Source organism: Pseudophryne corroboree, chromosome 2 (genome assembly GCF_028390025.1).
Source record: "Pseudophryne corroboree isolate aPseCor3 chromosome 2, aPseCor3.hap2, whole genome shotgun sequence".
NCBI classification, from domain to species: Eukaryota; Metazoa; Chordata; class Amphibia; order Anura; family Myobatrachidae; genus Pseudophryne; species Pseudophryne corroboree.
This window is the reverse complement of record NC_086445.1, coordinates 581820530-581847061: the sequence shown is the minus strand read 5'-3', so window position 1 is coordinate 581847061 and position 26532 is coordinate 581820530. Positions and strand designations below refer to the sequence as shown.

The window sequence follows — 26532 nt, the reverse complement described above, 5'->3', positions numbered from 1 at the left end:
GCACACATAGTCCATATCTCAAGAAATGTTAGTCAAAATCTGTGCTATCTGGGCTCCGGGGAGTTCAAGGGAAATCGCAAGTAAAAATCGGGCATAGCAAGGATCTCACCATGTGTACACACCCTTAGTCAATACTTTGTAATATAACCTCGGTTGGCAATTACAGAGGTCAAACATTTCCTGTAGTTATTGACCAGGTTTGCACACACTGTAGCAGGTATTTTGGCCCACTCTTCCATGCAGATCTTCTCTAGATCTGTCATGTTTTGGTTCTGTCGCCGGGCAACACGGACTTTCAACTCCCTCCACAGATTTTCTATTGGGTTGAGGTCTGGAGACTGGCTAGGCCGCTACAGGACCTTGAATCGGGCAACTAAGGAGTGGCTCCGTAAGAAGCATTTTCTTACGGAGCCACTCCTTAGTTGCCCGGGCGGTGTGTTTGGGGTCATTGTCATGCTGGAAGACCCAGCCACGTTCCATCTTCAATGCTCTTACTGAGGGAAGGAGGTTTTTGCCCAAAATCTCACGATACATGGCCCCATTCATCCTCTCCTTAATACAGATCAGTTGCCCTGTCGCCTATGCAGAAAAGCAGCTCCAAAGCTTGATGTTTCCACCCCCATGCTTCACAGTGAGTATGGTGTTCTTGGGATGCCATTCATCATTCTTCTCCCTCCAAACATGGCGAGTGGAGTTTATACCAAAAAGTTTGATTTTTCTCTCATCTGACTACATTACATGCTCCCAAACCTCCTCTGGATCATCCAGATGGTCACTGGCAAACTTTAGACGGGCCTGGACATGTGCTGGCTTAAGCAGGGGGACCTTTCGGGCGCTGCAGGATTTCAATCCATGACGATGTAGTGTGTTACTAATAGTAACCTTTGTGACTGTGGTCCCAGCTCTCTTGAGGTCATTGACCAGGTCCCCCCATGTAGTTCTGGGCTGATTCCTCACCGTTCTCAAGATCATTGATACCTCACGAGGTGAGATCTTGCATGGAGTCCCAGGTCGAGGGAGATTGTCAGTGATCTTGTATTTCTTCAATTTTTTAATAATTGTGCCAACAGTTGATCTCTTCTCACCAAGCTGCTTGCCTATTGTTGAGTAGCTCATCCTAGCCTTGTGCAGCTCTATAATTTTGTCCCTGGTGTCCTTAGACAGCTCTCTGGTCTTGGACATGGTAGAGAGGTAGCAGTCTGACTGTTTGAGGGTGTGGACAGGTGTCTTTTATACAGATAACCAGTTCAAACAGGTGCCATTAATACAGGTAACAAGTGGAGGATAGAAGAGACTCTTAAAGAAGAAGTAACAGGTCTGTGAGAGCCAGAAATCTTGCTGCTTGGTAGGGGTCCAAATATTTATTTTCCACAAGAATATACAAGTAAATTGTTTAAAAATCATACAATGTGATTTCCTGGGGGAGGAGGGGGGGGTTCAGATTCTGTCTCTCACAGTTGAAGTGTACCTATGATGGAAATTACAGACCTCTCTCATCTTTTTAAGTGGGTCAGCTTTCACAGTCGGTGGCTGTCCAAATACTTTTTTGCCCCACTGTATATATATATAAATATATCGAACTGACAACCGGCACTCTCACTTCAACTGCATCCTGCCGCGGTGCACATTATACAGTATGTACAATCCTCCAATCTACGGCACTCAGCAGACTCCTTCAGGTAATAAAGACTCCAACAACAACTTGCAACGTTTCGGCTTTAATTAGCCGTTTTTAAGCAACATCATGAAACATGTGTAATACAATAAGCGTTTAAATACCCTTACCTTCACATCTCGTGTCTGCAGCTCCCTCCCGCGATCCACATGTGTCACTTCCGGCTTCCAGGTGCAGCAATGTTTTCCTTCCGCACAGAACTCTCTGTGCGTTGTCATGGCAACCTGCCGCTAACCATAGCGGCTGAGGCCGCTGTGATCTCTCCCCAGTGCTGGCACTTAAGGTCTCCCGTGCTTCCCCGTGGCCAGTATATGAGACAACCTGCTGATAACGCGGTCTGGATCACTGAAACACATAATATGAATGAAAAAAATATACCATGTGAAAATACATACAAAACATTTAAAAACAACCCATACTGTTAAAAACAAATCGTTACTCAGTCTCTAATGTTACAAAGCCAATAACAGATGATACTGTATATTCTCCAGAGGCAACATAAGGCAACATATTAGTCAGTAAAAACTATGAGCTAGTTATAAAAATACACTTAAATTCAATTGATCGTTTAACCCTTTGGGTTTTACTGTTTCCAAGAGGTGAATCCACCTGGCCTCACATTGTAGGAGCTTCTTGTGTCGGTCCCCTAATCTGCCGTCATCATGGATATGATCTATAATCATATGCCGTAAATTGGCCATGTTGTGCCTGGCCTCTTTAAAATGTCTGGCAATAGGTTGGTCAGACCCTTTACCACCCAATGCCGCTCTAATTGCGGATCTGTGTAGGGCCATCTGTTCCCGACAGGTCTGGATGGTTTTCCCTACATAACAGAGTCCACATGGACATTTAATCATACCTGCGGCCCGTATGTGGCTGTATGAAATTAGACATTCTGTAACATGCACGAGTTCCTACATTGTCTATCTGATTAAATGTCCATGTGGACTCTGTTATGTAGGGAAAACCATCCGGACCTGTCCTGACTGCCGGAAAATCGTACGTATTCCCTGCTGACATATATTGTTATTCTCTTTCTCTAACTTAAGAGTAGGTAGAATAGCACTTGTACTTGTGTGAGTGTGTTAACAGGCTCTCAAGCTGGACATCCAGTCTCTTACTGCCTGGGGAAAGGGACTGCAGAGCCGCTGTGAGAGTAAACCTATTTCATGCAAGTAAGCTATAGATGCTAAAACTTTCAATCAGCAGTCAGGAAAAGACTTAAGGGTCTATTTCCTAAGCATTGGATGGAGATAAATGACCAGCCAATCAGCTCCTAACTGCCATGTCACATGCTGGGTTTGAAAAATGACATTTAGGAGCCGAATGGCTGGTACTTTATCTCCAACCACTTTATCTCCATCCAAGGCTTAGTAAATAGGGTTCTATTTACTAAGTCTTGGATGGAGATAAAGTGCTGTACCAGCCAACCAGCTACCAACTCATTTTTAAAACACAGCCTGTAGCATGGCAGTTAGCATTGATTGGCTGGGACTTATCTCTGTCCACTCTGTCTCTATCCAAGGCTTAAAATACCGCTGTCAGTATCCCGGCGTTCAGGAGACTGACGCTGGAACCCAAAACCCTAAAATACAGCTGCAGGGTATTCCCACTGGGTTGGTGGGTCTACTCCACGCCACCAACCCAGTGGGAATATAACCTGTGGCGAGCAAAACAGGCCACCAGGCTTAAAGCATAGTGAGGGCATCAAGACCGTGAGGGGACTCGCTGTCGGGATTCCGACAGACGGGATGCCGCTGTCGGTATACCGACAGACAGCATCCCATCTGCCGGTAAAACATACCGATTCGTTATGCTTAATTAGTGCCAGATAGGCAAGGCGTTTATTTAGAAATTTTATTTTATTTATTTTTCTACTTAATCAAATTGGCTAAGGCCAGTTGTACCAGGAACCTTAAACTCGTGTGATCTTTTGGCTGCTGATCACTACCATCTACACATATATAGTACATAAAACAACAAAACACATAGGCATAATACATAAGAAAACAATCTTAGGTACAGAATAAATTATGTCTGTAAAAAATGTTACTGAATACGTAGCCAGGATAAAGATATCAGGATAAAGTGCTCTCCTATGGTATTTTTTTCTTCCGCTTTCAGGGGCATACTCAATTAGCTGCGGGGCTTACAGCGGGAGGATTACCTCGAGCGTTAACGCTTTGAACTATTCAATTAAAGGCCATTTCCTCCCCTGGTAAAGCCACAGCTAATGTGGTTTAACTATAGGTTCCGGGTTATGTGTCTGAAGATATGGGTTAACTTGTTTGTAGCAGATTTTTATTTGCACCCTCTTGACTCCTCTGGCTGGTGCGAGCTGAAACCCGCGGTAAGTACAGCCTATGGGATGCAGTTGATTAGCTCTGGGCACTGCTGTTAGCCTGTGATAAGCCCTGCGGCTAATTGAATATGCCCCATTGTGATACCAAATCTGTAAAAACAGCCCAGCACCAAAAAGAGGGAAAAAAACTCATAGGGGTATATTTACTAAGCTCCCGATTTTGACCGTGATGGCGTTTTTTGTTCTAAGTGGCATCTCGGTCATTTACTAAACAGTAATCACGGCAGTGATGAGGCCATTCGTATTTTTTTTCTTGTCCAAGTGAAAAATTACGAATGAATACACCATCGGTCAAATTACGCCTGTTTAGATGTGAATCTCGGTCATTTACTAACCATTCGTAATTGTATTTGCTGCCGCGAAAATGGTTTCGCGGCCGCGAAAAATTACGATTCGCATTTTTTTCCTAAAAAAAAACGCGCCAGCCTTTGAAAACCGCGTTTACATGTGAACTGAATTATCCATTACTCACACCTGTTTTTTTGGCCCTATAAAAGTGTTTCAGGCACATTCTGAACTTCTCTCACTCTGAAATGGCGGCTGTGGTGTGTGGCAATGGATTTTTGTTGGCTGTGGGATACGTTAGACTGCTCCATGAGAATTCCAGGAATCAGGACCAGGTAAGTGAACATGGCCAACAGGTTGTCCAGGTACCGCGGAGGCTGCGCCAGCCTCGTTTTTTTAGAGGTCGTTTAAACCTAAATGCATTGTCCGATGATAGGGTCATACAGATGTTCCGCCTAAATAGAAACAACATTTTTCACCTGTATGACCTTGTCAAACTGGGCATAGACCCTGAGACAGCACGCTCTCGCTCTGTCTCAGGCCTACACAAACTCCTGGCTGTGTTACACTTTATGGCTACTGGGAGCTTCCAGGCTGTGGCAGGCGACGTCATTGGGATCTCACAGCCCACCTTTTCTAAATCTTTGATGCAGGTGAGTCTAAAAATACATATGCGGTTATGGCTAAGTGTTGCTTGTGTAAGTTGAAACACCACAGTATTGTAGAGAATACCTAACATGACACTCACCTTAGCTTATTTAATGTCCACTCAGGTTTTGGATGTGTTGGAGCCACACATTAAAGCCTCAATCTGCTTCCCTACTGAGGAGTCGGAGTGGAGTGCTGTCAGGGTAGCTTTCTATGAGCTTGCTGGCATGCCCAATGTGCTGGGGGCCATAGATTGCACACACGTTCAGCTGAGATCACCTAAGGGCCGCCAGTATATATATACTAATAGGCATATGGATCAATCAACTAATGTCCAGGTGGTCTGTGATGCAAACTTAAAAATTATGAGTGTTGTTGCAGGTTACCCTGGTGCCTGCCATGACTCCTTCATCCTCAGTCAGTCATCGCTCTTTGATAAATTTGAGGAGGGACAAATGCCTGATGGCTGGCTGTTGGGTATGTTGAAAATGTTATGTGTGTATGTCTTTTAACCACAGCCTAGATTTTGGAGGAGGTGAGAGAATAATCTAACATATGTCCTAATGTTGACTATATATGTTTTTCAGGTGATGGGGGTTACGGCTGCTACTCTTGGCTCCTTACTCCATTGTCCGTACCTGATTCTCCTGCTGAACACAGTTATAATCATGCACATAAGGCTACGCGGAATGTGATAGAAAGATGTTTTGGGGTGCTGAAGTCACGTTTTCGGTGTCTTGATAAATCTGGTGGCCTTTTGTTGTATAGTCCCTCAAAGGTGACTCGAATTGTGTTCTGCTGCTGTTTTCTCCATAATCTGTGTTTAAGTCAACATCTGGCACATGGTGAGGGAGAAAGCAGTCAGCAAGCAGAGGAGTTAGATACATCTGGTGACAGTGTGAGTACAATTGTAGGGAGGCAGGTACGTCAAGAAGTGATCCTGCGATATTTTACAGGTAAGTTTTATTATGCTGTAATTATCCTTCACTAAACACTTTGCTCTACTTTCTATTGTGTGTTCTGTTACTTACTGTTTGTTGTTTATAGTGGTGTGTCCATTGTGCTTAGTTGATGCTAACAAAACATTTACAGTCATTACCCTTGAAAAACATAACTACATACATACAGACCAGCTTCTTAAATTTTGGAGACGGACACAGGAATGTGTTTTTTTAACAAATTCTTTTATTTATTTGCACAAAAAGTTTTATGTTATTTTTTTCTTTTGTGTGTGCTGGGTGCTGGCTCACTGGCACGTGCTCTTGATGAACGCCGGACAGGGGAGGTTACTGGCGTTTGAACAGGGGTCGTGGTTCCCGAGCTGGAGGTAACTTGCTGAGCACCCATCATAGCAATATTGCTGCTCAGATTATTTAAACTGGCAATCAGCTGAGTGTTTGTAGCAGTGTGGCTGGCTACAATCCTGGATAAGGCCTCATTCACCACTTGATTGTGTTGAATTATCTGAACTAGTGCCTGCTGATGTCGCTGTTGTTCATCTATAATGCGGGATAAATTAGCATTCATTTGGCTGTTTTCTGCCCTAATTTGCTCCATAGAGGTAGCCATTCTCCCTACTTGTACTATTAGTCTGCCCGAGTTGCGACTAATACGCGGTAGATGATGGGGCAGACTGGCAAGGTGTTGTGTATGTTGGGTCAGGGTGGCATTGCTTTGGGCCTGTTGGCTTGTCCAACTTGCCCAAAAATCGTCCGGAATTTGGCTTGGGGGCGGAGCTTGTGCCAGTTGTGGACTGCTGGATGGTTGGGGTATATCCTGCAACTGGATTGGCATGCTTGGATCCACAGCTGTTAATTGCAGTGTGAAGGATGGCTGTTGTTCTGGTCCCTGCTGGTCCTCGGCGGACATCAAGTTGTGCTCTGTATGGGGTAGGCAACATGCAATGTTGTAATTTTTAGAATTTGTCAAGGCTAATGCAACACATTATTACATTCCTAAAACTACATTTTTGCATTAGTAGCTCTTGTTTTTTGCAACTTAAAAAATTGATAACATTTTTTGATAAAAAAAACAACACAGGCGCAAACATTGGCAAATTAGCATATTCCTCACCTAACTAACTTCCCTCCACAACATTACACTGTTAGATTCCCTCCCCTCACCACGATATAGACTACTTACCTGTATAGTCCAGAGGAGCTGAGCAAGTAAGCCATCTACATACTGGACAGGGGCGATGTGTGAACACTGTAATAGGTTTTTTTTTTTTGGCCCAAAATTTATTTGTCTTCATATTTTTGAAAAATGTGAACGTGTGTGTGCTTAATGTATACTCAAATCTGTTCTTTTCATACAAATAGGTTGTCTAGACCATCCACTAAGACCTTATCTATTTTTAATAAAGCACCTTGAGCAATTGAAGACGTTACATCACATTGCTTGTTGAGGAAAACATGTAAACTCCAAACCAACTAACAACATCTTAAGTGTACTGTGTATATTATTGCTTATGTGTTTAATTTATGTTTTTACTCACCAGATAACTGAGGTGATCTGGGCTCATCACTCTGCGAACTCGCCAATAGTGCCAGTGGTGGCTGGGGTGACACTGCCGATAGTCTTCGCCTGGGTGGGGATGATGGAGGTGCAGAATCAGAGCCAAGACGCCGTGTCTTAGTTGGCCTCCTGGGTAAGTGGCCCAAGCCCTGTGATGGGCGCCTTACAGGAGGTCGGCTTCCAGAAGCAGAACCTAGGTGCAAAATTTAGCATTATTATTTTGTACTTCTATGTGTTTTCAGAATATGTGACTACAGTGAAGACTTACCTGCAATACCACCATCATCCTGACTGGTCTGAGGCCTGTCTGGGCGGCTGGTCTGTGTGACTGTGGAAAAAGTGACCCCAACATTATTACCATGTTTTTTGTCAAATGAACCAGTGAAAACCATTAATGTACTGTAAGCATCTATTTGGTTTGGTTTCCAAAAAAAAAATAAGCTTAAGAGCTTCTATATTCATGATTTTTAGTTGAATATCAAAATGTACTTGATGTGGCACACAATAAAGTTTATACCTAAAAGATTTTGGACTCAGATATTGCAGAGATTCAGTACTTGGCAATTTTAAAATAATTTAATGTTTTAAAAATTGCCCCGCTTTTAAGTTTTTACTTAAAACAAATACATTTTGAGGATTTAAAACAAACACACATGTTCAAGCATTATCGCAAAAAATTGCACCAAAAAAAAAAAAAAAACATTTAAAAAAACTGCACGTTTTTGTTATAAAAAAAAAAAAAAGCAAGGAGCAAAAAAACACATTCAAAAAACAAACACACCTTAAGGGAGCATAGGCATGCAATCTGTTTTTTGCCAAAAAAAACATCCTTAAAACTTTAAAAATTACATTAAAGAAATTGAACACACATTTTAAGAACAATAATACAAAACAAACTTACCATCCTGCGTGGGTCGGTCCGAATCCCGGACATGAGTAGCAGACACCACCTCGCCAGGAATCAATGCCCGCACAGGCTCCTCCCAGTCCCGATAGCTTACACGTAAAGGTGGCCCACCTCCGGTTCTACGTGCAGATTTGGACTCTTTGGCCATCTTGGCCTTGACACGCCGCTTAATATCGTAAAATCGCTTGCGGCACGTGTCCTCTGTCCGCCTCACCACACCCTCACTATTTACAGCAAGTATAACTTGCCCCCACAGGGCAGACTTCCTGCGGGAGGACACCCTGGCAGCATCCTGACCAAACAATTGGCGATGGTGCTTCATCAGCTCACGTACCAACGCCATGTTTTCAGCATAGCTGAACTTTATATTCCTGCCAGTCTTGGTAGTGGTGCGTGGCTGCGGAGCCACAACACCATCACTATCACTGGAAAATCCAGCAACAGGCACCCCCTCCTCCTCCTCCTCACTAACCTCCTCCCTCTCACTACCCCCCTCCACCTCACTACCAGCCTCCACCTCACTACCAGCCTCCACCTCACTACCAGCCTCCACCTCACTACCAGCCTCCACCTCACTAACCTCCGCCACCACACTGACCTCTGAGTCGGACATGACAAACAACATAAAACACTGAAAAATGAAAACACAAAACACACTCCTCCACTACTCCTACTACACACCACACAGCCAACACACGCTCACTCACTCACAAACAATGACAAAAGACTGAAATAATAAAACAAGGACAAAAAAGTTTACAAACTGGGAAAAAACAATACTACAAAGTTCACAAGACTCCTAACACACACAGTACAGCACTCAACAATCACCAAACTCCTCTCCAAATCCACCAAAAACTCCACCAAACTCACCAACTCCAAATACACCTTCCTCTCTCCTCTCCACTAGCTAAACCCACGAGGTGCGGAGTGTTTGGGGCGTTTTTATAGTAACATGCACAGACACTCCTCCTTTACGAATACAACCAATCACGGCCGCGTGACGTAAACGAAACTTAGAAGTCAAAACGCGGCAGCAAATTCCAAATCACTGCCGTAACAGACTTGTGACGCAGTCGTAAAAAAACACCCCCAACGCGGCCGCGAAATAGCAAACGCGGCCGCAATCAACAGCAGAAAAGCACGAATGACATCGACATCGGAAGATTGAAAAAATACGAATACGAACGCTTAGTAAATGAGTCGTAATCAATTCAAAAAGTTGCAAGTTTACACTGTCGATGTCAGTCGCGATTGAACTTGAACATGATTCTGAAATATACGAATCTTAGTAAATAAACCCCATAGTGTAGTAATTTTACATTTTATAAAAATGTAATTAAAATCACGTACAATATAAGAACTTGACAAACAGTATATCAGACAAATGGTTCACAGAGCTTCCATACAGGGAATGTTCACTCTTTGCAACTCCTCAATGGGAGCTTCCCAATAGCAGGTGTTCTACCAGGCGTAGGGAGTGTCTTTAGAAGGTGAACAGGAACCTCCATAAGGGTTTGTTTAGATCAAACCACTGTACTAATTTATGGAGATATACGTATTATACCCATGTACAATAAATATATATATATATATATACATATACAGTATATATATATATATATATATATTTCTCCATAAATTGTTAATTTAGAGGCTTAAAAAAACAACACACTTTCTTGTAATAAAAGACCAAAGAGCTGAGTGGCTTTGTAATGCATGTCAGAAATGTCTTTGGAAATAAAGTTTCTCTATATGAAGAAATAAAGATGGTTAATTACCAATTCTAAAAAAAACCCTTGTAGCTTGCAGCTGTGGGTGGTATTGACCAAACCTCCCCCCACTTCCACCTAGCCTACAGTGTGGGCGATATTGCCTAAACACATCTCTCTCAACCCCTTTCCCTTAGCCGTAATGCCTGAAACTCCCGTAGTCTGTAATGCTGATCACCGTCGCTTCATCCCCAGCCTGCAGCCATGGGCAGAAGTGCCTGAATACCCCCCACCCCCGTACCTTGCAGCCACAGCAGGAGAGATTCCCCCCAGTACCCAACTGTGTGTAGCTCTGCCTCAGCAGTTCCAATGAGGCTTTGAGAGCTACAGTAACTGGTCGGCCGGGTGATGTGCTGTTTCCTCCTGACTCCCACAGGTAAGCAAGTGGGAGGGTGAGAGGGCACACAGGGAGTGGTCGGTATTATGTCTGTAGGGGCACTACTACTGCAGTGAGCATTAAGTGTGTTAGGGATGCTACTACTGTGGTGGGCATTATGTGTGTAAGCAGCGCTACTACTGTGGTGGGCATTATATGTGTAAGGGAATCTACTACTGTGGTGGGTATTATGTGTGTAAGGGGAGCTACTACTGTGGTGGCCATTATGTGTGTAAGGGGAGCTACTACTGTGGTGGGCATTATATGTGTAAGGGGAGCTACTACTGTGGTGGGTATTATGTGTGTAAGGGAAGCTACTACTGTGGTGGGCATTATGTGTGTAAGGGGAGCTACTACTTTGGTGGGCATTATGTGTGTAAGGGAAGCTACTACTGTGGTGGGCGTTATGTGTGTAAGGCGAAACTCCCATAGCCTGTAATGCTGATCACTGTTGCTTCATTCCCAGCATGCAGCCATGGGCAGAAGTGCCTGAATACCCCACCCTCGTACCTTGCAGCCACAGCAGGACGGATTCCTCCCAGTACCCAGCCGCATGGAGGTCCGCCTCAGCAGTTCTGATGGGGCTTTGAGAGCTACAGTAGCTGGTCAGCCGGGTGATGTGCTGTTTCTTCCCGACTTCTACAGGTATGCGAGTGGGAGGGTGAGAGGGTACACAGGGAGTGGTCGGTATTATGTCTGTAGGGCTGCTACTACTTAAGTGGGCATTATATGTGTCAGGGACGCTACTACTGTGGTGGGCATTATGTGTGTAAGGGGAGCTACTACTGTAGTGGGCATTATGTGTGTAAGGGGAGCTACTACTGTGGTGGGCATTATGTGTCTAAGGGGAGCTACTACTGTGGTGGGCATTATGTGTGTAAGGGGAGCTCCTACTGTGATGGGCATTATGTGTCTAAGGGGAGCTACCACTGTGGTGGGCATTATGTGTGTAAGGGGAGCTACTACTGTGGTGGGCATTATGTGTGTAAGGGGAGCTACTACTGTGGTGGGCATTATGTGTCTAAGGGGAGCTACTACTGTGGTGGGCATTATGTGTCTAAGGGGAGCTACTACTGTGGTGGGCATTATGTGTGTAAGGGGAGCTACTACTGTGGTGGGCATTATGTGTCTAAGGGGAGCTACTACTGTGGTGGGCATTATGTGTGTAAAGGGAGCTACTACTGTGGTGGGCATTATATGTGTCTAAGGGGAGCTACTACTGTGGTGGGCATTATGTGTGTAAGGGGAGCTACTACTGTAGTGGGCATTATGTGTGTAAGGGGAGCTACTACTGTGGTGGGCATTATGTGTCTAAGGGGAGCTACTACTGTGGTGGGCATTATGTGTGTAAGGGGCACTTTGTGCGTTGCTATTTGAATTAGATGTACTTTTGTGTGGCCACACCCATTCCTTGTGAGACCCCACCCTTTTTTGCAGCATGCATTGTTCTTTTAGAAAGTGTGAGAGTTACAGTAGTGCACAAATGTATACTTTGCAGGGGAGCCCCGAACACCCTAGCTCAGGCCCTGGCTCTGCCTAATGGGAGCGGGGAAGATGCGTTTCACCACCTCTCCAGGACCACTTTAAACACTGGATATAATGATCTTCCAATGATCCAGCAATAAAAGGGTAGTCAGTTCCTTCAGAGGCCTCCCATAATCCAAACATATACTGTAGGTTAATTGTCTCCTGACAAATATTAACCATAGTTTTCTTAACTCCATAATTTTCACTGCCCTAAAGTATGTTTCATATTTGACTGGAAGTTAATAAACTACATTATGCATTTTTGATGGCTAATCTTCACATACGGCTTCATGTTCTTCTTTATTTTCATTGTACGTGTGTTTGATATGTTGCTTCTAGTTTTAGTGCTGTTGACATCTGCTGTTTGCTGAGATAACCAAAATTATTAACCCTATTGTGTCTGTGTACATGTGACAGGGAATATAGATTGTAAATTCCATTGGGTCAGCGAGTGATGTTAATGGTGAAATATTCTCTGTAACGTGCTGCAGAATATGTACATATGTGTCCTCTCTTACTGGGTGTCTGCATGCCAAATGATGTAAGACTCCTAGCGTGGCTGAAACTCTGAGAGGAGTAGCCTACCGAATTTTACTTCTAAACTGGGCATACACTATACAATAATCTGGCAGATTATCTGCTAGATCTGGCTGGTTGCAATTAATATCTAGTAATGTATGAGAGCAAATGACAATAAACCATTTGCTCCCAAACACTGAAAAATGGACAAAACCTGTTGTTCAGACAAATTTGTTAAATCATGTCTTTAACCAATTTGTATGAACAACAGTTTTTGTCCGTTTTTCCATTTCTTCACTGTTTTCACTGGTTGATGCATCAACCCCTCAATCTATTGACTGCATTTCAATCTCTTTGGTAAAGCTTAATTACACATCTACTACACAGACAGTGGCAGTATTATTATTATTATTATTATTATTATTATTATTATTATTATCCTTTATCTATATGGTGCCACAAGGGATCCACAGCTCCCATTACACAGTACATAATCAAATGAGCAAACAAGAAAATAGCACTTACAGTACAAGACAATATAGGACAGCAGTACTAGTGTAAACAATGGCGGAGGCCACCGCTGGGCACCAGTCCTGAAGATGCTACTCTTACATCCTCCATTGCCCCAAAAATGATGTGCCTTGCTACTGGCTAACAGTATACACCTTGTTTCTGGCCTTCAGGTGAACATTGCTGCTACAATATTGGAACATAGAGTTATTGCCAAGCACAATAATGCCTACAGCTTGTCTGTAACTCACATTTTCGCATCCTAGTCATGAGCATATCCGTAATAAGTGTAGGTGCAGATAAGCCCAAGAGTCCAGGGGGTCTCACACTGTACACCCTACACCCAGAAATTATACTTAACTATCCGGAGTCCAGCACTGCAGAAATCACCAGGAAAAAAGAGGTCAGAGACTCTACATGTGCCAATTCCTTTTATAAAGAAGCCCCTGACATTATCCTCCCAAATAGGTTGTATACTGTACATGTATATTTATGAAGCTATGGTTTATGAGGATTTGCATTCCACATTTGCACCACCAGTGGTCACTGTATGGATTATCTTCTAACACTGAAAGTATCTGAAGATGTTCTACCAGCTGCATCTAATCTACTCTTAAAAAGACCCATGTTTCAGATCTACCTTACGTTTTCATCTGTCCATTAATGTTCCAGACTTTGGCTCACTCTAACTCTCGGGATTTCTAGAACACTTGTCATTGGCTATTATATTGGGCTTTTGCTGTTTCATGCTTGCTATTAGATTTCTGGCTTCTGACCTCCAATTTACTCTGTCTTTCCCTGGAAAACTGTCCTTTGTTATCTGCCTGCAAATATACTGTCTCCTCTCTTGCACATTACTGACTGTGTTTTACCAACTATATTACCTACACGATGCACCTCTTAAATTTACTGTATTGTGTATTGAGCCTGTAACTTGTCAGATTAATTATTTTGTAAATTCTGTGCTGTTATCTGCACTTGTGAATGATGGCAATTTATTCTGTAATATATGTTTACTCTGCATCAACATTGTCTGCAACACCTAGTTCTTTTTTTACAGTGGCTATTTGCCGGGTTATCCTCACATATTAGACTTTACCATTATGAATTACTAATGACAATATTTACAATATTCAGTTTACTCTACCTCCATTTGTTATATGTACCAATTTTGCAGGCTTTTGCCTCAGAGTTCCAATTATTGTGATAACCTAAAACTCAATAGATTTATGACAGTCTGTTTGTTTGTCTTCCTATTAAGCTATGATCAGATCTGCTCATAAATAAGCAGGTACTATCTTTGTGTTTTTGTTGCTTTTACACAGAGTGAACACATCAGCCATCTTCTAACAATACCTTGTTCACCACAGAATTCCATTCTCAGGCGGATTACCTGAGCCTCTTCATAGGGGTGAATTTAGGCCCCACCATGTCACTGCCCCCTTCATGTTGGAGCCTTGACAACTGCCGAAGCATCACCAACATAAAATCCCCACACACTGGTGAATTTCGCATTAGGAACTACGGGCAGCACTTGTTTGGGGGTGGCACTTTGATGCTTGTGTTGGTACTGTCAGCCTGAAATGTGCAAGTAACTGATAAATATTTCCACTGTACTGTACTATATGCCATCTTGAATGGAGTATAAGTGGGCAGGACATGCACATACTGTACCTGTAAGCTGTCCTACTTAGTAAATATGTATACATAATTAAAAATCAAAATATGTCAAAGTTAGTGGCTTTTTTATTATTCTATGAAATTGGCTATCATCAAATGAGGGCTTATAACCAATTAATGAAAATAAAAAATTAGGCGGGAGGTTCCATTACTGTTCTGCCTAGTGGCACCCTCACCCTTACATCTGCCCCTGCCCCTCCACCACCACAATTTACTGACAATTGCCCCTCCTCCCTCATCATTTACAAAATAAAACAATAAGTCTTAATAACAAAAACTGAAAAAAAAGAATAACCTGGCCTCATATGGCCATCAGCCTAGTAGGGCTCTCATGCAAGTGAGCATGCTGTCCCTCCCCCCCGCTCCCCCAGCAAGTGTCACCCCTAGGCACGTGGCTCACGTGTCTAGTGGAAAGTCCACCATTGCCTCTACAGTGATCAGTTTCTTCTTTTATGACATATGCTTCTGTAAATGCTTTGGGATGCCGCTGTCGGTCATATGACTGCCACCTTCCCAATCGCTGGAATATCATACCCAACCCAGATGTTATACTGCTTTGTCCGAGTCAGTGAAAATGAGAAAACTCTTCTTCCTTCCTGGAGTCACTGGTCCAGTACATATGCTGTTCTGCCTGTGCTACAGCTGGTATTGGGTGACTTATTCCTTGTCATTTCTGTGCAAATAGTGCTTTTTGTATGTGTTTCTGTATATATTCACTTACTGTCAGAGCCGGCCCTAACCAATATGATGCCCTAGGCAAGATTTTGGCTGGTGCCCCCTAGCATCACCGCTGGTTCCGCCTCTGACCTTGTACCTCTTTCCCAGCACCATCACCCCTCACATATAGCAGTCCTCATTTTGGTATTTGTACCCCCAATATTTTAAATAGGAACAGTTCGCACATTTGGCACACAGCCCAAAAAGGGGTGTGTTTTTGCTGTCAAGGGGCATGGCCACACAATAGTACCCCCAATTCCAATTACGCCACACAGTACTGCAATTTTATTCACATTTGATCATACGATAGTGTCCATAATTTATATTAAATCACACAGTAGTATTACTTTACCTTATAAACGTTACCCCTCACAGTAGAGCCCCTTATTCACATTACATCACACTGAATTGCTCCTTATTCACATTACACCACACCATATTGCTCTTTGGGGGTAATTCCAAGTTGATCGCAGCAGGAAATTTTTTAGCAGTTGGGCAAAACCATGTGCACTGCAGGGGGGCAGATATAACATGTGCAGAGAGAGTTAGATTTGGGTGGGTTATTTTGTTTCTGTGCAGGGTAAATACTGGCTGCTTTACTTTTACACTGCAATTTAGATTGCAGATTTAACTCACCACACCCAAATCTATCTCTCTCTGCACATGTTATATCTGCCTCCCCTGCAGTGCACATGGTTTTGCCCAACTGCTAAAAAATTTCCTGCTGCGATCAACTTGGAATTACCCCCTTTATTCACATTAGACCATACAGTAGTGCCCTTTCTATACGCAATGCCACATAGTAGAGCACCTTATACACATAATGCCATGCCACACATTAGTAATGCATTTATACACATAATTTTACACAGTAATGCCCCTTACACATTATGACCTTTATTAATGCCCTTTTACACATAATGTCCCTTACACATATGCCGCACATTATTAATGCCCTTATACACATAATGACACACAGAGTGCCCCCTACACATTTGGTGCACATTATTAGTGCCCCTATACACACATACAGTAGTACCCTGTTACACATATGCCGCACATTATTAATGCCCTTATACACATAATGACACACATAGTGCCCCTTTCACATATGTTGCACATTATTAATAAATTTTTACATGACACACATAATGCTCCTTACACATATTCCGAACACTACTGCACAACCAACCCACTCACATGCACACAGCACTCAGACTGCCATGAACACTGTGACCTCTGCTTGGATACAGATGTGTCCTCATAAATGTTGCCTCAATGCTAACATCGGGCACCTTTCTTTTAATGAAAATGCATCTTATTTGCATTGCTATGAGGCTAGGATGCACAAGCAGCTTCTGCTGATTAAAATGATATGCAGCATGCCTATATACTGTGTGAGACTGTGGCTGTATCTGCATACGAAATGCTACACACAGAATATAGGCATGCTGCATATCATTTTAATCAGCAGAAGCTGCTGATGCCCCTAGGCATATCAAATGCCATAGGCAATTGCCTAGTTTGCCTATGCCTATGGCCGGCTCTGCTTACTGTCTTAATATTAGACTTCTGTGCCATCATTTGAGTACCTTAGTCAGGAAATGTTCTAGGCATGTTGAAGCTAGATTTGTATTTACTTTTTTATTTTAGAAGGAATCTGAGCCTTTTTTTAACTTTGCAGCAGCAATCTCTCCCAACTGTCTGTTTCTAGTTTTCTGACTTCTGTACTGATTGTTTTAACTTTTATTAAAAACTAACAATGAGGTAGGGGTTGAGAGAAAGGAGGCAAAATAATCATGTGAGACTTCCTGACATCCCTAGTGTTGCAACTTATTTTAAATATCATCAGATCTGATGCAGGTTAGAACTTCCGCCTGTTTGCAGAGCATTTTTGGACTGTGCATATTCTGCAACTCAGTGCCTACAGGTATGGGCTATGCAGAGACGTAAGTATTTCAATCATATATACAATTTCAATTGGAGAGGCCTTGCAACAGAGTGCTCCAACTTCAAGCCAGGTTGTACTTCCAACTGGGTTTTAACAAAGTGTTTCCAGTTTAGTGTAGACATGTAGACACAAATGCAGGCTATGAGTTGGGTTTAAACAAATGCTGTTTGGAGGCATATCTTTTGTACCTAGAATAGGGTAGGTGGATAGTGTGAGCTGATGATGATAACTAGAAACCCACCTGTCAACCCATGATATTTCTGATCCATTCTAGTCCGGATTCAGGAAAAAGCATAGCACTGAAACAACCCTGGTGTGTGTTTTTTTGTTTGTGTGCGTGTTTGTGTTTAATGATCTTCTGTTGGCAAGAGACATAGGTGACTGTTCATTCTTAATCCTACTGGATATCTCTGCAGCACTTGATACCGTGGACCATGGAATTCCGATTGAGCACCTGAAAAATTTCTGTGGACTGGATGGCACAGTCCTTAGCTGGTTCAGATTATTTCTCAGCAGCAGCTCAAAGAGTTTCTTCTGGAGTATACTCATCACCAGTGCCACTGCCATGCAGTGTCCCACAGGTTTATATACCATCTTCCATACTTTTTACATGCTACCACTAGACTAAATAATGAGACGTCTTTGAATGAAATAATCAGGTGGCCTGGTCTACCACTGCTATGCAGAGGATACACATCTGTATTTGTCCTTTGCTTCAGGTACTGAGAACCCAATAACAACCCAAAATGGACGTCTTGCTGAGCTACAGGAGTGGATGAGTGCCAGCTGGCTGTGACTGAATCCTGATAAAACCAAGGTCCTTATGATAGGTCAAAGGACAATACTACAGCATAGTAGGGGGGGTTCACAATTATAAAAGACTAAACATGTTCGGAATTTTGGCATTGTCCTACATAGTGGCATGACACTTTAATATCAGATATCAGCCACAATCAAATTCTAATTCTTTCTTCTGAGGAACTATTCAAGCATATTAACGCACTTAATTCAATCAGAAGATCTGCTTAAAGTAATATATGCATTTGAATTATCACACTTAGACTACTGCTATGCCCTCTACCTTGGTCTCCAAGAAAAAGAATTGCACCTCTTGCAACTGCTACCAAATGCAGCTGTTGGGCTATTAACCAACAAGCTCCGATCCAGCCACATAACACCCATTCTCTAATCCCTTCACTGGCTGTCTGTGAGATGAAAAATGTATTTCAAGATTGGTTTACTGACTTTTAAACCAGCTTCTTACTGTCCCGCAACATTACTGCAATCAGTAGATGAAGGACTATTAGCAGTACCTAGAATGTCCCAGAATTCTTCCACGGGTGGAGCTTTCAGCTTTGCGGCTCTGACTCTTTGGAACTTGCTGCCCAGCACAGTTTAAGAGGCCTCCTCTCTAGAATCCTACAAAAAATAAGAATTTACTCACCGGTAATTCTATTTCTCGTAGTCCGTAGTGGATGCTGGGAACTCCGTAAGGACCATGGGGAATAGCGGGCTCCGAAGGAGGCTGGGCACTCTAGAAAGATTTATGACTACCTGGTGTGCACTGGCTCCTCCCACTATGACCCTCCTCCAAGCCTCAGTTAGGACACTGTGCCCGGACGAGCTGACATAATAAGGAAGGATTTTGAATCCCGGGTAAGACTCATACCAGCCACACCAATCACACCGTACAACTCGTGATACTATATCCAGTTTGACAGTATGAAAAACAACTGAGCCTTTCAACAGATGGCTCAACAGTAACCCTTTAGTTAACAATAACTATTTACAAGTATTGCAGACAATCCGCACTTGGGATGGGCGCCCAGCATCCACTACGGACTATGAGAAATAGAATTACCGGTGAGTAAATTCTTATTTTCTCTGACGTCCTAGTGGATGCTGGGAACTCCGTAAGGACTATGGGGATTATACCAAAGCTCCCAAACGGGCGGGAGAGTGCGGATGACTCTGCAGCACCGAATGAGAGAACTCTAGGTCCTCCTCAGCCAGGGTATCAAATTTGTAGAATTTTGCAAACGTGTTTGCCCCTGACCAAGTAGCTGCTCGGCAAAGTTGTAAAGCCGAGACCCCTCGGGCAGCCGCCCAAGATGAGCCCACTTTCCTTGTGGAATGGGCATTTACAGATTTTGGCTGTGGCAGGCCTGCCACAGAATGTGCAAGCTGAATTGTACTACAAATCCAGCGAGCAATAGTCTGCTTAGAAGCAGGAGCACCCAGCTTGTTGGGTGCATACAGGATAAACAGCGAGTCAGATTTTCTGACTACAGCCGTCCTGGAAACATATATTTTCAGGGCCCTGACTACGTCCAGCAACTTGGAGTCCTCCAAGTCCCTAGTAGCCAATTCTGACACTCGCCTGGCTGAAGCCAAGGCCAATAACATGACCACTTTCCACGTGAGATATTTTAGATCCACGGTTTTTAGTGGCTCAAACCAATGTGATTTTAAGAAACTCAACACCACGTTGAGATCCCAAGGTGCCACAGGGGGCACAAACGGGGGCTGAATATGCAGCACTCCTTTCACAAATGTCTGAACTTCAGGTACTGAAGCTAGTTCTTTTTGAAAGAAAATCGACAGAGCCGAGATCTGTACTTTAATGGAGCCTAGTTTTAGGCCCATATTCACTCCTGCTTGCAGGAAATGCAGAAATCGACCCAGCTGAAATTCCTCTGTTGGGGCCTTTTTTGCCTCGCACCATGCAACATATTTCCGCCATATGCGGAGATAATGCTTTGCCGTAACATCTTTCCTGGCTTTAATAAGCGTAGGAATGACTTCTTCCGGAATACCCTTTTCCTTCAGGATCCGGCGTTCAACCGCCATGCCGTCAAACGCAGCCGCGGTAAGTCTTGGAACAGACAGGGCCCCTGCTGTAGCAGGTCCTGTCTGAGCGGTAGAGGCCACGGGTCCTCTGAGAGCATCTCTTGAAGTTCCAGGTACCACGCTCGTCTTGGCCAATCCGGAACCACGAGAATTGTGTTTACTCCTCGCTTTCTTATTATTCTCAATACCTTTGGTATGAGAGGCAGAGGAGGGAACACATAAACCGACTGGTACACCCACGGTGTCACTAGAGCGTCCACAGCTATCGCCTGAGGGTCCCTTGACCTGGCGCAATATCTTTTTAACTTTTTGTTGAGGCGGGACGCCATCATGTCCACCTGTGGTTTTTCCCAATGGTTTACCAGCATCTGGAAAACTTCTGGATGAAGTCCCCACTCTCCCGGGTGGAGGTCGTGTCTGCTGAGGAAGTCTGCTTCCCAGTTGTCCACTCCCGGAATGAACACTGCTGACAGTGCTAGAACATGATTCTCCGCCCATCGGAGAATTCTTGTGGCTTCTGCCATCGCCATCCTGCTTCTTGTGCCTCCCTGTCGATTTACATGGGCGACTGCCGTGATGTTGTCTGACTGGATCAGCACCGGCTGGTGTAGGAGCAGGGATTTTGCTTGACTTAGGGCATTGTAAATGGCCCTTAGTTCCAGAATATTTATGTGAAGGGAAGTCTCCTGACTCGACCATAGTCCTTGGAAGTTTCTTCCCTGTGTGACTGCCCCCCAGCCTCGAAGGCTGGCATCCGTGGTCACCAGGACCTAGTCCTGTATGCCGAACCTGCGGCCCTCTAGAAGATGGGCACTCTGCAGCCACCACAGTAGAGACACCCTGGTTCTTGGAGACAGGGTTATTAAGCGATGCATCTGAAGATGCGATCCGGACCATTGGTCCAACAGGTCCCACTGAAAGATTCTGGCATGGAACCTGCCGAAGGGAATTGCTTCGCAAGAAGCTACCATCTTTCCCAGGACCCACGTGCAGCGATGCACTGATACCTGTTTTGGTTTCAGGAGGTCTCTGACTAGAGATGACAACTCCCTGGCTTTCTCCTCCGGGAGAAACACTTTTTTCTGGACTGTATCCAGAATCATACCCAGGAACAGTAGCCGTGTCGTCGGAACCAGCTGTGACTTTGGGATATTCAGAATCCAGCCGTGCTGGTGCAGCACTTCCTGAGATAGTGCTACTCCCACCAACAACTGTTCCTTGGACCTCGCCTTTATTAGGAGATCGTCCAAGTACGGGATAATTAAAACTCCCTTTTTTCGAAGGAGTATCATCATTTCCGCCATAACCTTGGTAAAAACCCTCGGTGCCGTGGACAGTCCAAACGGCAGCGTCTGGAATTGGTAATGGCAATCCTGTACCACAAATCTGAGGTACTCCTGGTGAGGATGGTAAATGGGGACATGCAAGTAAGCATCCTTGATGTCCAGGGATACCATGTAATCCCCCTCGTCCAGGCTTGCAATAACCGCCCTGAGCGATTCCATCTTGAACTTGAATCTTTTTATGTATGTGTTCAAGGATTTCAAATTTAAAATGGGTCTCACCGAACCGTCCGGTTTCGGAACCACAAATAGTGTGGAATAGTAACCCCGGCCTTGTTGAAGTAGGGGTACCTTGATTATCACCTGCTGGGAATACAGCTTGTGAATTGCCGCTAGCACCGCCTCCCTGTCTGAGGGAGCAATCGGCAAGGCAGATTTTAGGAACCGGTGGGGTGGAGACGCCTCGAATTCCAGTTTGTACCCCTGAGATATTATTTGAAGGATCCAGGGATCCACCTGTGAGCGAGCCCACTGATCGCTGAAATTCTTGAGGCGGCCCCCCACCGTACCTGGCTCCGCCTGTGGAGCCCCACCGTCATGCGGCGAACTTGGAAGAAGAAGCGGGGGAGGACTTTTGCTCCTAGGAACCTGCTGTTTGTTGCAGCCTTTTTCCCCTACCTCTGCCTCTGGACAGAAAAGACCCGCCTTTTCCACGCCTGTTTTTCTGGGTCCAAAGGACTGAACCTGATAAAACGGCGCCTTCTTAGGCTGTGAGGGGACATGGGGTAAAAATGCTGACTTCCCAGACGTTGCTGTGGAAACTAGGTCCGAGAGACCATCCCCAAATAATTCCTCACCCTTATATGGCAAAACTTCCATGTGCCTTTTAGAATCTGCATTTCCTGTCCACTGGCGCGTCCATAAGCCTCTCCTAGTAGAAATGGACAATGCACTTACTTTAGATGCCAGTCGGCAGATTTCCCTCTGTGCATCTCTCATATATAAGACTGAGTCTTTGATATGGTCTATGGTTAGCAGGATCGTGTCTCTGTCTAATGTGTCAATATTTTCTGACAGTTTATCTGACCACGCAGCAGCAGCACTGCACATCCAAGCTGACGCAATAGCTGGCCTAAGTATAATGCCTGTATATACAGACTTCAGGATCGCCTCCTGCTTTCTATCAGCAGGTTCCTTGAGGGCGGCCGTATCCGGAGATGGTAGTGCCACCTTTTTAGACAAACGTGTGAGCGCTTTATCCACCCTAGGAGGTGTTTCCCAACGTGACCTATCCTCTGGCGGGAAAGGGAACGCCATTAGTACCTTCTTAGGAATTACCAATTTTTTATCAGGGAAAGCCCACGCTTCTTCACACACTTCATTTAATTCATCTGATGGGGGAAAAACTACGGGTAGTTTTTTCTCCCCAAACATAATACCCTTTTTAGTGGTACCTGTATTTATATCAGAAATGTGTAACACCTCTTTCATTGCCTCAATCATGCAGTGAATGGCCTTAGTGGGCATCAGGTTAGACTCATCGTCGTCGACACTGGTGTCAGTATCAGTGTCGACATCTGGGTCTGCGGTCTGAGGTAGCGGGCGTTTTAGAGCCCCTGATGACCTGTGAGACGCCTGGACAGGCACGAGCTGAGAAGTCGGCTGTCCCACATTTGGCATGTCGTCAAATTTCTTATGTAAGGAGTCTATACGTGCACTCATTTCTTTCCATAAGCTCAACCACTCAGGTGTCTGCCCCGCAGGGGGTGACATCCCTTCTAAAGGCTTCTGCTCCGTCTCCACATCATTATCCTCATCAAACATGTCGACACAGCCGTACCGACACACCGCACACACACAGGGAATGCTCCAACAGAGGACAGGACCCACAAAAGCCCTTTGGGGGGACAGAGTGAGAGTATGCCAGCACACACCAGAGCGCTATATAATGCAGGGACTAACTGAGTTATGTCCCCTTTAGCTGCTTTTTCTATATAATTGTATACTGCGCCTAAATTTAGTGCCCCCCCCTCTCTTTTTTACCCTTTTCTGTAGTGTAGACCGCAGGGGAGAGCCAGGGAGCTTCCTTCCAGCGGATCTGTGAAGGAGAAATGGCGCCAGTGTGCTGAGGGAGATAGCTCCGCCCCTTTTCCGCGGACTATTCTCCCGCTTTTTCCTATATTCTGGCAGGGGTATTTTTCACATATATAGCCTCTGGGGCTATATATTGTGGTATTTTTGCCAGCCGAGGTGTTATTATTGCTTCTCAGGGCGCCCCCCCCCCAGCGCCCTGCACCCTCAGTGACCGGAGTGTGAAGTGTGTGTGAGGAGCAATGGCGCACAGCTGCAGTGCTGTGCGCTACCTTGGTGAAGACTGATGTCTTCTGCCGCCGATTTTCCGGACCTCTTCTTGCTTCTGGCTCTGTAAGGGGGACGGTGGCGCGGCTCCGGGACCGAACACCAAGGCTGGGCCTGCGGTCGATCCCTCTGGAGCTAATGGTGTCCAGTAGCCTAAGAAGCCCAAGCTGGCTGCAAGCAGGCAGGTTCGCTTCTTCTCCCCTTAGTCCCTCGCTGCAGTGAGCCTGTTGCCAGCAGGTCTCACTGAAAATAAAAAACCTAATTTCTATCTTTCTTTCTAAAGGCTCAGGAGAGCCCCTAGTGTGCATCCAACCTCGGCCGGGCACAAAATCTAACTGAGGCTTGGAGGAGGGTCATAGTGGGAGGAGCCAGTGAACACCAGGTAGTCATAAATCTTTCTAGAGTGCCCAGCCTCCTTCGGAGCCCGCTATTCCCCATGGTCCTTACGGAGTTCCCAGCATCCACTAGGACGTCAGAGAAAGAGACTCAAGACTTACCTGTTTAAGTTCCCTTCCAAAAAAATACATCCCAAATGCTTAGTTCTCTCTCCTGTTAAAATAATTTTGTACTAGCTGTTGTACCTGTTCTTCATATGGGAGTTTCTGATTTTCATGGTTATAAATATAAATGAGTGTTAAAAACTTGGTAAATCTATAGATCTGTACATTTGAGACATCTTAAAGCACCCGTAGCAGTAACGGTAAAAAAGTGACAGGACCATTTTTGTAATTTATTAGATTCTACACACTGGAGGTGCAATCCAAATTTTCATCCGATTGTCCGTTTGGGCGTTATCGTTCACGCAACGCAAGCTACGCATCGGTAATGATGTCATTATATCAACCCCCTGTTCATCCCCTTAGGGGAGGTTTATTAAAATTCTATTTGCATAGTTACCCTATTTCCCACCTGAGGAATACCTATGTTAGATTTCAGCTGTCTAACATATCGGGAAGTAAGCTCAATGTAGGTAGTCTTCTGCATCAAGTCTAAGTGGTTGGAGATATAAATAAACTTGTTTATTACTGTGTCTGCATGATTAATGGGGACATGGTCAATGGCGACATTATGGCCCTGACCACATTGTGACCGTAGACCTATCACACCACGTAAACAGTGTTGATACACAGTGCATACTTTTGGCCCATATATTCATACTCCCTATTCTGCATATATAATGTGTCTCCATGCCGATGCTGAGCGCCGCAGTTTGTGGACTTGCAGTCCAACATAGGATCGTGCAAATTAGCAAAAGTTAATGTGTCAGGTCTCAATCCCATTGCTATCAATTTCAGATCATCACCTTCATTCATTATACATTTTCCTTTGCACCATAAATCCTTAGTTATGTATTAAATTCTGAAGGCAGGATAGTATAATATTTTAAGTAGTTTAATCACAATGGTATTGTTTGCCTATAAGGATGCTTTCCCATAAAACCTGCCCCAGTTGTTCAAAAGGTGTTCCCATTAAAGTAATATCTGATTTATGGACTACGCCACATATAATAAAAAAATTGCTGTGGAAGGAGGGCCAGACTAGTGGCCACAGCCTAACTCTGGCCCAGGGGCTCAAATAAACACCCGGGGGTATATTTACTAAAAGTCAATTTTGGTTTTCAGTTGTTTTTCAATCAATTTTGTGACAGGTATTTTCTAAAGTCAAAATCGACTTAAAATCCGCTGAAATAGAACTTTACACTTAAATAGAACTACAATAGCACCTTCAATACTTTAACAAAGAGTTCAATTCTTAACCCAAATTTACTAATACAAATCTACTCAAAATCGACCACAAATCACCATTTTCAATATAACCATCAGAAACAGTTCTATTTGATTTTAAATCATGTGGAACTGCCTGAAACCTCAATATGTTGGAAAAAAACATGGGAGAGAAGCATGTTGGGTGCTCTGGCTGTATAAACCATGGCATCAAAAGGCACAGCAATGATTTAAAAACCATGGTTATGCAAATTAGCCCAGGAATGAAGGTGTTTGTGTGTAGTACAGTGCATGTGGCCAATAGGAACGCTTCTGTATAATTTTGTCTATTTTGGGTCGATTTTGGATCAACTTTTGGACAAATAGAACACGTTTAGAACTTCAAATAGCACTCGCATCACCCAATGATTTTAAAAGGAAGTCAAAATCGACTTTTAGTAAATGAGCTATTTGGAATAGAAACACTGTAGTTGATTTTGTGGGGATGTTGGTTCTATTCTTGTCAATTTCAAATAGACCCAAAATTTACTTTTAGTAAATATACCCCCTAATCTAATCAAGTAAACTAATAACTAATTAGTAACTAATAATAAATAATTAGTAACTAATAAGAACTAATAGTAAATAGTACTTAATAGTAACTAATTTAGTAAATATACAACCCCTAATCTTCACCGCCGTGCTCCAACCAGCTCATGCTACAAGACAAAATGTAAGTTTAGTATTTAAGTGGAGCAATACGTGCCTGTGGCTCACCCACATTCAGCAAGGAATATCTGTACCCACCCAGCTCCTCCTAATTGTGAAAACAAACAAACAAACAAACACCACTACCATTCCCACCATCATGGAGGGCTTGGTTGTGTAGAAT

At 43.9% G+C, this 26532-nt stretch overlaps 1 long non-coding RNA gene across 1 annotated transcript in view; it reads left to right on the top strand.

Annotated features, from left to right (window-relative positions):
• The first annotated feature begins 10420 nt into the window (after nucleotides 1–10420).
• Nucleotides 10421–26532, top strand: part of LOC135036960 (uncharacterized) — a 251028-nt gene continuing 234916 nt past the window's right edge. The window contains exons 1-2 of the long non-coding RNA XR_010231585.1: nucleotides 10421–10542; nucleotides 11009–11187. This is a non-coding gene — a long non-coding RNA (uncharacterized LOC135036960). The remainder of the gene's footprint in view (nucleotides 10543–11008; nucleotides 11188–26532) is intronic.